This window comes from Akebia trifoliata, chromosome 11, assembly GCF_017979445.1.
Source record: "Akebia trifoliata isolate Shusen 1 chromosome 11, ASM1797944v1, whole genome shotgun sequence".
In the NCBI taxonomy this organism is placed as follows: Eukaryota; Viridiplantae; Streptophyta; class Magnoliopsida; order Ranunculales; family Lardizabalaceae; genus Akebia; species Akebia trifoliata.
In genome coordinates, this window is record NC_141385.1 from 36,557,333 (window position 1) to 36,571,845 (window position 14,513).

Below are 14,513 nucleotides of genomic sequence, written 5' to 3' on the forward strand. Positions count from 1 at the left end.
CCTTCTTTTCCTACGGCCCACTGTCTTATCTCAACATTTATCGTCTCTACAATTCTTTGAATTCAGTGTGGAGCAAAATTAGAGAAGTGACAATTAATTCAAGTGCGCTGAAGGAGGTATCATGTAACCAGGAGTAACCAAAAACCAAACTTAAACCCAACACTCACAAATATGATGAGGATGGAAAGTACCAATGCATACTAGAGAAAGCCAGTGCTAAATTAACTCCCATACTACACAATGCCAGTATAACACTGCATGATTCACATGACTTACATGTCTCTCTGCCTGATCCCTCTAACTTTGAAGGTCACGCTGATTTTTCACAGCTAGTGCTTGTGCCTGAACATACAAACTCAATAATAAAAAAATAGTATAACCAGATTGTGAAAAGATCAAATAAAATTAAATCACAAGGTTGAGTAATGAACAGTTTCACTACGAGTGAATAACATATATAGTTATTCTACATTTAAGAAAACAAAGAGTAATAAAATGCATTGTCATCACCATTAAAGCCTTGTCTTAAAAGATTTTGGGTCGACTGAACAAGGAGTAATAAAAAGAAATAGACAAAAAAAACGTAACGCATGCTCCTGAGTCCCTTGGTGGCATTCCAATCTGGCTCTTCGTCTTTCTTCACTTTCCCCATAAATTTCCTGAAAGTCTTCAGATGATGGAGTACCTTTCACAAACAAAGATAGTTAAACCAATTAGCATCATAGAAAATGCCCAGGGATCTTCTCCTATCAATTTATTAGGGGAGAATTTTACGTAGCTGATGTAAAAGTTTCCTTTTAACGAGTTACCTCCAAAAATTGAAGTAAGGTCATCACCAAATTTCATTGTGGAATAAGCCTTCCTCATACTAGATGGGGTTCCTGTGGATGGCCACCGAGGCACTTTAGGGACTTCCCTGTTCTAAAATAGGCCATCAAATCCAGCATCCTAAAGCATAAAGTCAAGAAGTAAATAACATAATCAACAAATGTTACAAAAACTTGGCTCTGGTCTACGCTCTTATAGGAGTTGTAGTTCTTGTCCTAGGTGCACTAGTTGGTCGAGCACCCATTCTGAAAAAGGATTCAAGATCACTTTCATTCTTTTCTTGATTCTCTCTTGCAACAACAGTTGCCCTTACTCAAGCCTCTGTAGTGGTTCTATCAACAGTAGCTCTTTCTGCTCTAAGACATATTTCTACTTCAGCCCTTGCAACAGAAGCTCTCTCTTTTGTTTATGCATTTGCCCTCTCCTTAGATTCTGCAGCTATCCTTTCTGCCCTTTCCTTTGCCTCTGATGCTGCCCTTTCACGTGCTTCGACTTGTGCCCTTTGAACAGTAGCCCGTTCTGCAAAAGAAGAAGTTTGTGGTAAATCAGATATGACCAACACACCAGAACTTAGATGAACTATCATCTAAGTTATAGTGATATATAAAGCAATTGCACACAAACTATAAAAATATTTTGATGCCTAAGTTTGTGGAACATTACATTTGTTTACTCTTTAGGGCCACCTTGATAATATATACAATTTGTACTTATTCGGAATGCTTTTTCCCTTTTCATTTAAGGAAAAAAAAGGATAGTTTGTGCTTAAATTTAGTATATCTACATATTAAACAAGCTTTAGTCTAATGTACCTTAGTGCGTATCTTAGCCTATCTATACTTTTCTTAAAAAAAATATGATTCTTTGTAACAAATGTGCAATCAAGGAAGTATAAAAAGGTTTAATTGAGGAAAAATAAAAACCAATACTGTCTCCACCAGGGCATTCCAAGACAAACTTGGGAACATTAGAGGAAAGAGAAAGGAAATACTAAAATAGAAAAAAGAAGAAGATTTTATTCAAGTATTCACAGGGATCGAATCATCATGAATTTTCTCAAGTTACTGCAATGAAAAGAGAAAAATTTACATTCCTTGTGAATTGTGATATATAGTTTCATAGTTGTTCAATCAAATTCATAGTGAACCCATTCAATCAAATCCACGTACATCTTTTGGGTTGTTTCCAAGCTTTGATAATTAAATATTGGTTGACATTTCAGCTTTATTATAAGAATTTATTGCAAAATTCAATAAACATAGGTAGGCACTTGAGAAATTTTAAATTAAATGCGACACCTGAACTTTACGCAGAAGGTTCCAGGTGCGATGCAATTTCTCTATATGTTCTTTCATCTCAAAAAACGATGGGTTAACTTTGTGATTGCGCAGACATAATCTGCAATGGCAAAAGAAAAGGTGAATGATTTCTATATGATCAATAATGGAAATCAATCAATCAGGGAGAAAACAATTCTCTTAACACCTTCTCAATGACTGCTCTATATTTGCCTCTGTATCCACAATGTTATTTTTCATCCTATAGCGACACAACACCATAACTTTCATTTTACTATGAGATACCAACTAATTATGTAGAATTGTAGATTAATGACAAAACCAACAAACTGAATTCACCATGTGAATTTTTAAGACCAACGTTGTACCAACCACTAATATATGTTAGTAACACATCCAACAAACTGAATTCACCACCATAATACCTTATCCCACTCACTTGATCAATGATGAAACACTCTTTTTAGTAAGTGTCAAATTCTATAATACCTTATCCCATATATTGGAGTAGAAAACCACAAAACACCTACACTTTCTAGACCTCTGCCCAACAATTTATCGAAGAAGAGAACAAAAACCAAGATGAGAATTTATTTACCCAAACCACTTTAAAAAAAAAGGTCTACAATGAGCATGATGACAGCCATATTTATTTCTCACACTTGAGAGTTGAGATCTTTTAGTTTAGAGGAACTAAAGTCTTTTCAACCTATAAGTTGGGGTAAAGTATGTCAGCCTATTTTTGAGGGAGGTTTGGGGCAAAGAGGAATCAAGGATCGGAACAAAGTTGGATTGCTGAGACCACCCTAAACTCAAATGAGAAATCCTTTTGGCACAATTGGTGTTTGGCACCATATGGGCATCTCCAGCAAATTTGGAGCTCCAACATGAGTGGTTTTAAATTTGGGACTACTATAAATGCCAAATTTTCTTAAGTTTTTCACATAAACAAGACCCTCAAAAACTGAATACAAGACACTTAAAAAAAAAAAAAAAAACGTTTGAATACAAGACACCTTTGCGCAACATATTAATATTAACAAATATATTGGACAAACTGTTAACATAACAATTCTTTTACTTCAAAAAATTCTTGGATTTTAGAGAAATCTCTTCGATACATATTTGATGGGTGTTGAAGGTGATCTTGAAATTCGAGTCCGGTGATTGATCTTCCTGACTGTCAAGAGCCAAATTTATCAGCCTGCCTTACTCTATCACCTGATCCAGTGGGTTTCCAATGCCCGATTTTCTCAATTAAGTAGACCCAGGTTCTAAATTGGACCTATCCAAATGAGAAAAATCGTACTTCGAAGTGAAGCTTTGAAACCTATTGAGGATCTTACACGAACCCTTGACTTCTACATGAAATGACATGAACAATGATCCAAGTAATAATCTAACAAACGACACTTCTTCAATTAACCTCTCTTTCCAACCAACAATATCTCCAACATTTTTCAAATAACATCAAACATTTCTTAACACCAAAACAACAATATACAGAAGAAGAAGAAGCATTACATCTACAGTAGAAAAAAAAAAGGAGAATGAAAGGTTTCTTCCACTCACTCCAATGCTAAAACCTATTGAAACATTTTAGTTTATATAGACAAAGACGGTAAGGGTAGCACTTAATACCACATTAAATAATTGACAGAAGTTTTAGAAGTTTAGGCTGCCTAGTTAAGGAAAGAATATAAGTAAAACAAGTGTGAATCTTCATGATGCATTTTGATTGGTTGAAGTTGAGTTATTTAATTTAAATAGTGGGCCGTGTAGCACTTAATAACACATTAAATAATTAACAGAATATTTAGAAGTTTAGGTCACTTATTTAAGGAAAGAATATAAGTAAAACAAGTGTGAATCTTCATGATACATTTTGATTGGTTGAAGATGAGTTGTTTAATTTAAATAGTGGGCCGGGTAGCACTGAATAACACATTAAATAATTGACAGAATATTTAGAAGTTTAGGTCGCTTATTTAAGGAAAGGATATAAGTAAAACAAGTGTGAATCTGCATGATACATTTTGAATGATTGAAGATGAGTTGTTTAATTTTAAATAGTTTGTCGGGTAGCACTTAATAACACATTAAATAATTGACAGAATATTTAGAAGTTTAGGTCGCTTATTTAAGGAAAGAATATAAGTAATACAAGTGTGAATCTTCATGATACATTTTGATTGGTTGAAGATGAGTTGTTTAAGTTTAAATAGTGGGTTTCTTGCGCTCCTGGTTTAGGGACTTTTTTCAGAGTCAAATGACGTTGGACATGAGTGTCTAACTAAGGATCCCTAAGGAAATTGCCTATACTAATCCCCAGTTGTCTTGCATTTCTCTTTCCATCCCAGCCATTTGTTGGACAATTGGTGTCCAACCTAATTGGACATCGAAAAAGTACGTCTTTGTTTTAATTGCCAAGCAAATTAATATCTATTGGAATCAATATTGGTCTTTAACCAAAGAAAATAATTTGCACATTTAGGTTTATTTATGAGAGTCTTGTTCTTGTTTTTTTCTATCCATAACACCAAGTATTGAAGCCCGTAACATTAATCCTATCTTTGCATTGAGCTTAATCTTTATTCTTGAACCATATTTGTGATATTTTCTATCATGTCTCTTCATAGTTTTTCATAGGACATGCCACCTTCTAGTATTGATTAAAACATTGAGCGGAACTATTGTCATGAGTATTAAAAACAAGGTATACTGCATAATTAAATGCCAAATATATTGTATCCATGCATTGCAAATTTTACACGTGATAAATTGTGCTTTGGAATGATTAAATATTCTCATGTTATTAAGTTGTCAAACAATTTGCTGAGAGTGTTAACCTCATGTGCTTAATAAGTGACTATCTTGGATGGCAACTTTCGTGAGGTCCAACCCAAGCACAAGCAAATCGAACCAATATCTTTGTATGTGCATACTAATGGAAATATTCCATGAAATAAATAGTGATTTATACTGAAATAAATAAATATATATATATACAGTGTCTTTTAAATTTTGTGTCAAATCTCATGGAGATGAAAATATTTTGGTACATTTTGTGAAAATATGTCGAATTTAATAGTATGATTTGGATATTTCTCATTTTCTGTCTAATTTGCATGATCTCCTCAAATTTAGTTTCGTTAAGAGCCTTCATCTTTTTATGAGTGTTCTAACACCAAACTGATCTATGCTCCCATCGGGTCTTACCAAATTTCATTAGAAAGCCGGTTCAAGATTAAGTTTGTAGTAATTATATCAACAACAAAAATAATGAATTTGGCCTAATGGACTTGAGAAGATGAATTGGGTTTTATTTCTTTTTGATCGATAAGCCTATTTTTTAATGAGATAACTAACTCGGTGATGAAGAGAATTGAAGGTCGATGGGATCATCATCCATGAATTTTTCCAACCAAGCTAGCTGGCACTTTTGTTTTTGGTATGATCAGTAACTTAGTTATGGCGGGAATTGAACCCAGATATGTGGCATTAATTATCACCTATAAAATTTATCAACTAAGCTAGCTGGCACCATCAATATAAAAAGAATTGTTAATTTGTGCAAAAACTCATAAGAGCAATCAATCTCAGGTGGCCCATTTTCATTTTACAAAATATATTTCTGCATGGTTTACACTTTTGCTTGCTTAGTGAAAAAAAAAATTTCATAAACAAGAGAAGAGATTTCTTTGGATTGAAATAAAGTATCAATTATGGTATTTCTCATTGAGATTTATACTAGGTTAACACTACAAAGATCTATCCAACCCTCAGACTCATTTGAACGAAGAAAGGATCCTATAATATCCGAAGAAAAAGAAATAAAAGAGATTGAAGATGGTGGCACTACATGACAAGATGATTTACAGTCTTGAATTGCTCACTTTTATACTCAACAACACCACCATCATCGACAAAAAGATTTTTCATTGAGAGGAACAAACCTTTTCTTGGTTAGCAAAATAAATAAATAAAAATGTGATTCCTCTTGATAAATACATTGACCAAGATAAACATGTCGTCATCAATAAATATTATTAGATTCAAGAATTTTGATCTGTGGACCGAGCTTACCCATACCAGCTTAATAAAAACTTGGATCCATTGATTGAATTCCAGTGATTTTTAATGGATCTGTCATGAGTTCTTCTCACAATCAACATCTCGATAATTATCTGGCTTGATGATATCTACTCTGCTTCCTCAGTCCAAATATCTTTCTTACAAGCTAGGAAACCATTGATTAGAATAAAAAATCAGATTCATGTTTAGCAAAAACTGAAAAATAAAAAAATAAAATAAAAGCAACAACAACAACAACAGCAGCAATGTAAAGAGTAAGGTTCCATGACATAAGGATACATGCAACTAATTGGATAGGGATATCCATGCTACAAAGGGTTCAATGGGTCATTAACAATCTCAAGAACTATGTTTCTTCCATAACTATCCCTAAAGATTATTCTAATTTTGTCTCATGGTACACAAATATAATAATTGTATCTTATTTTGTATAATGAAATTCTATTCTAAATTTTAGAGACTGTCGAATTTGGAATAATGCTACTATGTAAACTAGATGAAAAAGTGTAAAATCAAAGGTTCTCCTCCGTCGAAAACCAACTTATTAGATAGTGTGATTGAATTTTGCCATCAAATTTGTTTTGGTAAAAAGTAAACTCAACAGACCGAAACAAATTTGACGGCAAAACCCTTCAAAAATTAATTTCACAATGAGAAGGAATTATTAACATGGTCAATACTACAATGAAAACAACATCGAGGAAAAAAAAAAACTTATCTCAAAGGCTTGGTCAATAATGCCACTAATACACTAGTCCTTAGAAGATTTAGTCATCTCAATGGGACATTAACAACCTCAAGAACTGTGTTTCTTCCACAACTATCCCTAAAGATTATTCTAATTTTGTCTCTTGGTACAAAAACATAATAATTTTATCTTATTTTGTTTAATGAAATTCTATTCTAAATATTAGAGATTTTGTCGAATTTCTAGTAATGCTTCTACATAAACTAGATGAAAAGGTGTGAAATTAAAGGTTCTCCTCTGTCGAAAGACGAACTTATTCGATAGGGATCGACTTTTGCCATCAAAATTGTAAATGCAACTAATGATACAATAACAACAATGTAAAGAGTAAGGTTGACATACGGATACATGTAATTGGGTAGGGATATCCATGGTACAAAGAATTCAATGGGACATTAACAACCTCAAGAACTATGTTTCTTCCATAACTATCCCTAATTATTATTCTAATTTTGTCTCTAGGTACACAAATATAATAAGTCTATTCTAAATTTTAGAGATTTTGCTGAATTTGTAATAATGCTACTACATAGACTAGATGAAAAAGTGTGAAATCAAAGGTTCTCCCCCGTCGAAAACCAACTTATTAGATAGTGTGATTGAATTTTGCCATCAAATTTGTTTTGGTAAAAAGTAAACTTGACAGACCAAAACAAATTTGACGGCAAAACCCTTAGAAAAATACTTTCACAATGAGAAGGAATTATTAACATTGTCAATACTACAATGAAAACAACATCGAGGGAAAAAAACTCATCTCAAAGGCTTGGTCAATAATGTTGCTAATACACTAGTCCTTAGAAGATGTAGTCATCTTTATATGATAATTATCTACTTCGTTCGGAAGTAGTGGAAATATAAAATAATCTATATTACACTAGTATGTATTTCTTACCTTACACAGTTTCCAACCATGTAGATGTGAGTTTGCAACATGGAAACTAACGATTCGTTGATCTAATCCACACATTGGTATCATCTACAGTGATCCAAGTATGATACACATGAAATGGCATAAACAATGAACCAAGCCTACCCAAAGACTTTGTTGGACTAATCTTCCTAATCAACCAACAACATCTCCAAGGTCTTAGGCATTTTCTAATACCAAAAAAATTGTAGAAGAGAAGAGGGGGAAGCATTACTACTACTATTAAGTAGAAAGGGAAAGGAGGCTCTCAGTCACTCCAATGCTAAAACTGATTGAAGCATGAAGCATATATAGGCAAGTAGGGGATGTTTAGCAGCCAATACTTTAATGCAAAAATATGAGTGGAATTAATGTGTGTAAATCTTCACAAATCATTTTGATTGGTTGAAGATGAATTGTTTTGTATAAACAGTGGGTTGTTCCCCTTGTTTTAGCATTCAATACCACATTATATATATCTAACAAGGATTTTTTTGGGGTGATTTACATAGAATAAAATCTGTTGTAAATCTTCTCAATTGATTTTTGATTGGTTGGAGTTGAGTTGTTTAGTCTAAACAGTGGGCCGTTCCCCTTGTTTTAGCATTTAATACCACATTATCTAACGTAATTTGTTTGGGCTGCTTAGTGTAAATAGTGGTTTGCTCCCCTTGTGTAAGTTTAGGTAATGTCTTTAATACAAGAATATGAGTAAAATCAGTGTATATCTTCCAGATACAATTTGATTGGTTTAATATGAGTTGTTCAAATTTAATTTATTAATGGTGGGTCTTTGCCCCTGGTATAAGGACTTTTCTAGGATGTAAGTACGTTGGACGCGAGTGTCTAATTAATAGCTAATTGTTCCCTAGGGAAACTGATCACTAAGAAGCCTATACTAATCGCAAGGAATCTTGTATTTCTCTTCCCAACCCAGCCATTTGTTGGACATTGGGTGTCCAATTAACCTAATTGGACCCCAAAAAAAATCCTTGTTTTAATTGTTGAGCATGCATCTCTAGGTCATAAAAAAAAAAACAATGTTCTTAAATCTTGAGTACGCCTATGTACAGGAAAATATTTGTGCATTTAGGTTAACTCATGAGAGCCTTCTTCTTTTTGAATAATGCTGAAGTGACGTCAAGATTGTACCTCATACCTCACTTCCACAACACGACTCCGTTGTCTTTCAACTTAACCATCTATTGATGCCCGGCATTAATCCTATTGTCATTCAATTTAAACTTGCCACATCTTTCATGTTTTCTTTCAACTTATGCTTCATAATTTTCATACATCCATAAGATCCATAAGTATCATTCTTAGGATTACTCATGAATCTATAATGTAAGTTTCCTTAAAAGCAAACGATTTGTTACTAAAGGATATAATTCCAATGAATTATACTACTGATCAGATCAGTGAGTGAATAAAAACCTAGATTGCAATCTTAATAGGTCCATGCGGAACATTTACTTAAGATTGTTTATGTTTGTATACATTAACAATCTTAAGGTCATCTTGAAAATAAAAACATTTCGTCCAAATATTTTGACCAATATGGAAACCAGTCAATTTTCATGAAAATGATAGAATTAAGTGTTGAGAAAGTTTTCATTAAAAAATATAAGAAATGATAATGTGGATTAGAAAACATATCATAAGACATCAAACTACAATAAACAGCCATATAAATTAATGGGTTGGGATCCGTTGACTCCTAAGAATGAATCATGAAAAAACACAAAATACAATGGTTCAGATTTATAGGTATCATGATAACACAAATCTTGGAGATACTTATCCTAATTATAAATCTCAACCATTGGATTTTGCATTAAAGATTTGGGATCATGTGTTTTTTTCATGAGTCATTCTTAAGAGTCAAGGGATTCTAACCCTATGTTAATTATGGAAATGAAGGTCACTAACATTTTACCACACATTGACGTATTAAAGAGTCTAGGACCTAAAAAACTAGAACATGGTTCATGGAAATTATAATATATTGTTTCATTAACGGCAAATACTTTAATATGTGAATAGTTTTCTCTTAAGTGAGTTAACTATTATGTAATGTATTCTCTCATTATTATGATCAAATTAAAAAAATATTTCTTACATTATCATACGTATTTCCTATCTTTTAAATATATAAGAAAGTTACTAATCTATTAAAATAATTAAAACAAACATAATTGTATGCGCATACTTATAATAATAATAGATTTTGTCTATGCCAATGCCACAGGCACCCTCTTTGGGGGTAAAGACGTAAAAAGGGAAAGATAATAAAATTAGATAGGTATCATAGGAAGGGTTAAAAGTGAAAAGATAATGAAATTAGAGGGGTATTATTAAAAAGGTGAAGAGTAAAAGAGGAAATATAGTAAAGTTAAATAGGTTTCATAAGAAGAGTTAAAAGTGAAAAGATAATGAAGTTAGAGGGGTATTATTAAAAAGGTGAAGAGTAAAATAGGAAATATAGTAAAGTTAGAGGTAGTATTGAAAAAAATGGAGAGGAAAGGAAAGACAATAAAATTGAAGAGTGGAGAAGAAGAAAGGCAATAAAGTGAGTGCGGACCCCATTCTTTGTCAAAATCTCTATACCCCCACAAATTGTAATTGAGAGTGGTCTACCATTGTACTTTATTTGATAGATTTCATTTGAAATTTATTATTCATTGAAATATCCTTTGCATTTTAATCTGAGCATTTTATATCTAAATTACTACAACAAAAATTGTCATTCGGAGCTATTTTGGACGGTTCCTAAATAGGTCTGAAACGGCTATAGACAATTTCTTACTTTGAGGCATCGCAAAGTAAGTAACATAGTAAGAAACCGTTTCAGACTCTATAGTTTGGAACTGTCATAAACTGTTTCAGATTCAACAGCCATAAACCATTTCGTATTCAACGGCCATAAACCGTTTCTGATTTTGTAGTTTCGGAACAGATATAAACTGCTTCAAATCTGTCAAAATCTTTAAGATTTAGGAACAGTTTTAAACCGTTCCAAACGGAAAATTTTGAAAAAATAAAAAATATTAATCGAGTTGAGCTGCTGCTTGTTTGTTTGTGGTCTACCAAAGGAACTACTTTGTGGCCTACCAAAGGAACTACTTTGTGGCATCAATTTAAAAAAAAATTAAACATTTTAATGATAAAGGGAGGCTATCCTTCCATAAGACCATCATAACTAGCTAATGTGATTTTCAATTTATTTTAAGCAAATTTATTCGATACTTGGAATCATCTTTAATATGTTCATTGCTTTTGACATTTATTTCTGCTCCTGGGATAATGATGGTAAGGAATGATCTGATACCAATTGTTTAATATTTGTTTGAAATCCCTCCATAACGTGATCATCTTCGATGGCATTTGAATATATATCCAAAAAATGATCTATCATTAGATACGTGGTAAAATTTGGTTGTTGCATGCATTTCTTCAATTAAGTGACCAACTTCTTTCCAATCATCACACATTGATTCCAATATTTCCTTGCATGTCTCATTTGACTTCATGTTCTTCATCAAACTGTACTTTTTCTCCTTTGATTTGAGTATGTGTAATGACTATGAAAGCACGACCTATTGGAATTTCTTCTCAATAAATCTGAGGAACACTGCCTTGATACCAATTGTTATGACCTTGATCATAAAGTGATGATAAAATCACAACAACAACAAAAAAAAAAAAAAAAAAAGGTAAATAAGTATGAAAGATTGTTTTGATTTGAGACAGATCAGGTCTCGAATGATTTGAGATGGTTAATCTCCTATGACCAAAAGGATTTTTGATAAATTTCCTCATTTTTTTCAATCACAATATAATGGGTATTTATTATTAAAAAAAGATAAAAATCATAATCTAATTAACGTGATTTTACTCTAAATTCATGTTGATCCCAATTTTATTTTTATTTTTATTTTCTAAATTTATCATAATCCAAATGTAATAAAATTAATACCTAATCTAAATCCTAATCAACTAATAATGCTACTATGTAGCAAGATATTATCGTAATCCTTACTCCTATAATCTAGGTGCGTAATCAAACTTAATTTCATTCGGTTCTTTGTAAATGTGAGCCTCCAGATGTCGCCCCCCCTAAAGTTGAATTACGATGGAGCCTTGTATGAAGGTAAGGTTGGTTTTCATTGGATAATTAGGGACCTTCTTAGCGGTTGTTATAAAGCAACTTATGAATCAAGTACATTTACTGATATAAATGAATTAGAACTCGAAGCTATCACAGATGGACATGAGTTTTTACGGGGTCGAAGCATCCCAATGATTATTATTGTTTCTGATTCAGAAAGAATTCTAAATTGTAATTTGGGGAGGGTTCAAACTCCTTGGAGATAAGTACTTGGTTTGTCAAATTGTATCTTCAAAATCTTCGCTCGGGGTAATTTCTTTTCAGCATCAATGGAGAAAAACTAATTAGTGCGTTGCTTTGCTTTGAGAAATGGGTATAAATTTCACTCTTGGGATCGGTATATTAGAGGTTGATTGTATTTTATTAACCTTCAAACTCTTATTGAGAGGGATATTTCTTGTAATTATGAAATAACTAATATAGTATGAGGATCCATCTATAGATACCCCATTTTGCATCTGTCTGATCTGACAATCCGTCACCCGATTACTGTGGATTCCTAATGATGAGCGTAGAATATGCGAAGAAGTCGAAAGCTTGTGAGAGGCCTTCTTCTATCATCCTTTCTCACTCCTCGTGATTCCATTTTTTTTCGGTACGCAGAATATAAGAATTATGTACGCTAAGGTTTGCCACATATTTCAATGACCTAGAGATCTCGTCACGTTAGGAAAATGGGACCTCAAGACTTAGAAATAATAATAAGGGGAACAAACATGACCTTTAGGTTTTGAATGGTTTTTCTGTCCATATGTGCAAAAAATGCAAATGACAATTTGGTAAATTTTTACTCGTTTGGTTGATTATAAACGCGAGTATATTCAATAGGGCTAATAATTGTATAAACGGATGATATTTATCCCCAATTTATGATTATTAATTAATATTAATTTGATCAATATGGACCACTTAATTGAATTTTCATTATTGTAGGTGTTGGAGGTTCAAAATGAGAGAAAAATATTAAAAATGGACTTTTAGTGAAGAAAACATGCAAAATGGTTGAGCGCTTATGGGACAAGTTAAATGAAGAGCTAAAGAATCTCTACACATGCTTTATGTACCACACAAAACATATTCATTACTATGTTGTATTATTCTAAAAGATCACATATTTCTTTCCCATATATTTTTTATTTCTATTTCACTCTTTATTTTCTCCACACGTTAAATTCCTTCTCATCTCGTATCTCTCACCTTTTATTTTATTATTTATTTCTATTTTGTCTAATCTTCCATCATTATTTATTTTCTTTAGGCCTCTCGTTGTTCTTCTTCTTATTTTTCAATCTCTTTCTAGTTTTCTCTTTAATTTTTTTTAGTTTATTTTTTTAATTTTTTTATTCAATAATTTTGCTAGACTCGTCTATGGAGATTGTAGGCTAAAATTCTGTTTAAGACTAAGAGTCGGACTTGAATATTGTAATTTTATTTTCTATTAACAATGGTACATTAATTTTTATATTTTTTTTATTGATATAAGATGAGTTAATTAATTGGTTTGATTCAATATCTATAAAATAAAATTTTAGTTTTTGTGTATGATCACCATATTGAATGATTGGAAATTTTTCTTAATTTATTGTGGATTGATTAAGATTTAGAAGTAATTTCTAGAGCTCTAATTACATAGATTTTATGGATAAAGTCTATAGTAAATCCTCTAATTATATATAATTCATTGTTAGTTCATAATAATTATTATTTTCAATTAAATTATGTATTTCGGACCTAATTACAGTTATTTATGTGTAACAGGAGAAAGTCGCAAAATTTTAAGGCGAATCAAAAAAATTCAAAGATTTTATTGTGGTCTAGGATCCAAAACAAGACCAAGGACAAAAATGCAAGACCATTGGGCCCACATGGATCGCGGTGCCTTAGTCAACTTGGACGGCGTGGTGGTGTCGGTGGATAATTCCTCAAGATTTGTATAAGAGTTTGACAGATACAAATATTTCGTATTGAAAAAGGACTTGAAAGTTATTTTATTTACGGAAGGATTTCAAACCCTAGAAATCCTAATCTGATCTCAATATTTATATTCCATGGATTTAACTCATCTAACATTTCTTTTATAATATTTATATTCCATTTGAATTTAGTTTACAATTCTTCCTAAAAATTGTTTTAACTTATTACCTTCGACTCCCAATCGATTTTGAATTGAAAGAAATATTGAATCAGCACTATCTTTGTGGATCGATCCTTATTTGCCAAGATTTAAATATTTTGTTCATTAATTTATTGATAATCTACATCGAACATGGATAAATTTTACATTGATTACTTAGAGAATTCATGTGATATGTAATGTATTACACGTGGCAACCTTAGATTTTTTAAAATATTTTAGAAAATAAAATTTCGATTTAATTGTTATATCATCCGGTTAAGGAGAATCTTTAATATAAAAAAAAAAATTGAATGAAATAAAATTGTAATTTTTGAGTGGATCCTTGA

General features: G+C 31.9%; 1 long non-coding RNA gene across 1 annotated transcript; it reads right to left on the bottom strand.

Annotated features, from left to right (window-relative positions):
• Positions 1-566: 566 nt before the first annotated feature.
• Positions 567-2,757, bottom strand: LOC147391441 (uncharacterized). The gene is made up of 3 exons (XR_015183157.1): positions 2,127-2,757; positions 810-1,347; positions 567-685 (listed from the first exon to the last, which is right to left on the bottom strand). It is a non-coding gene; the product is annotated as an uncharacterized LOC147391441 (long non-coding RNA).
• Between the last annotated feature and the right edge of the window lie 11,756 nt (positions 2,758-14,513).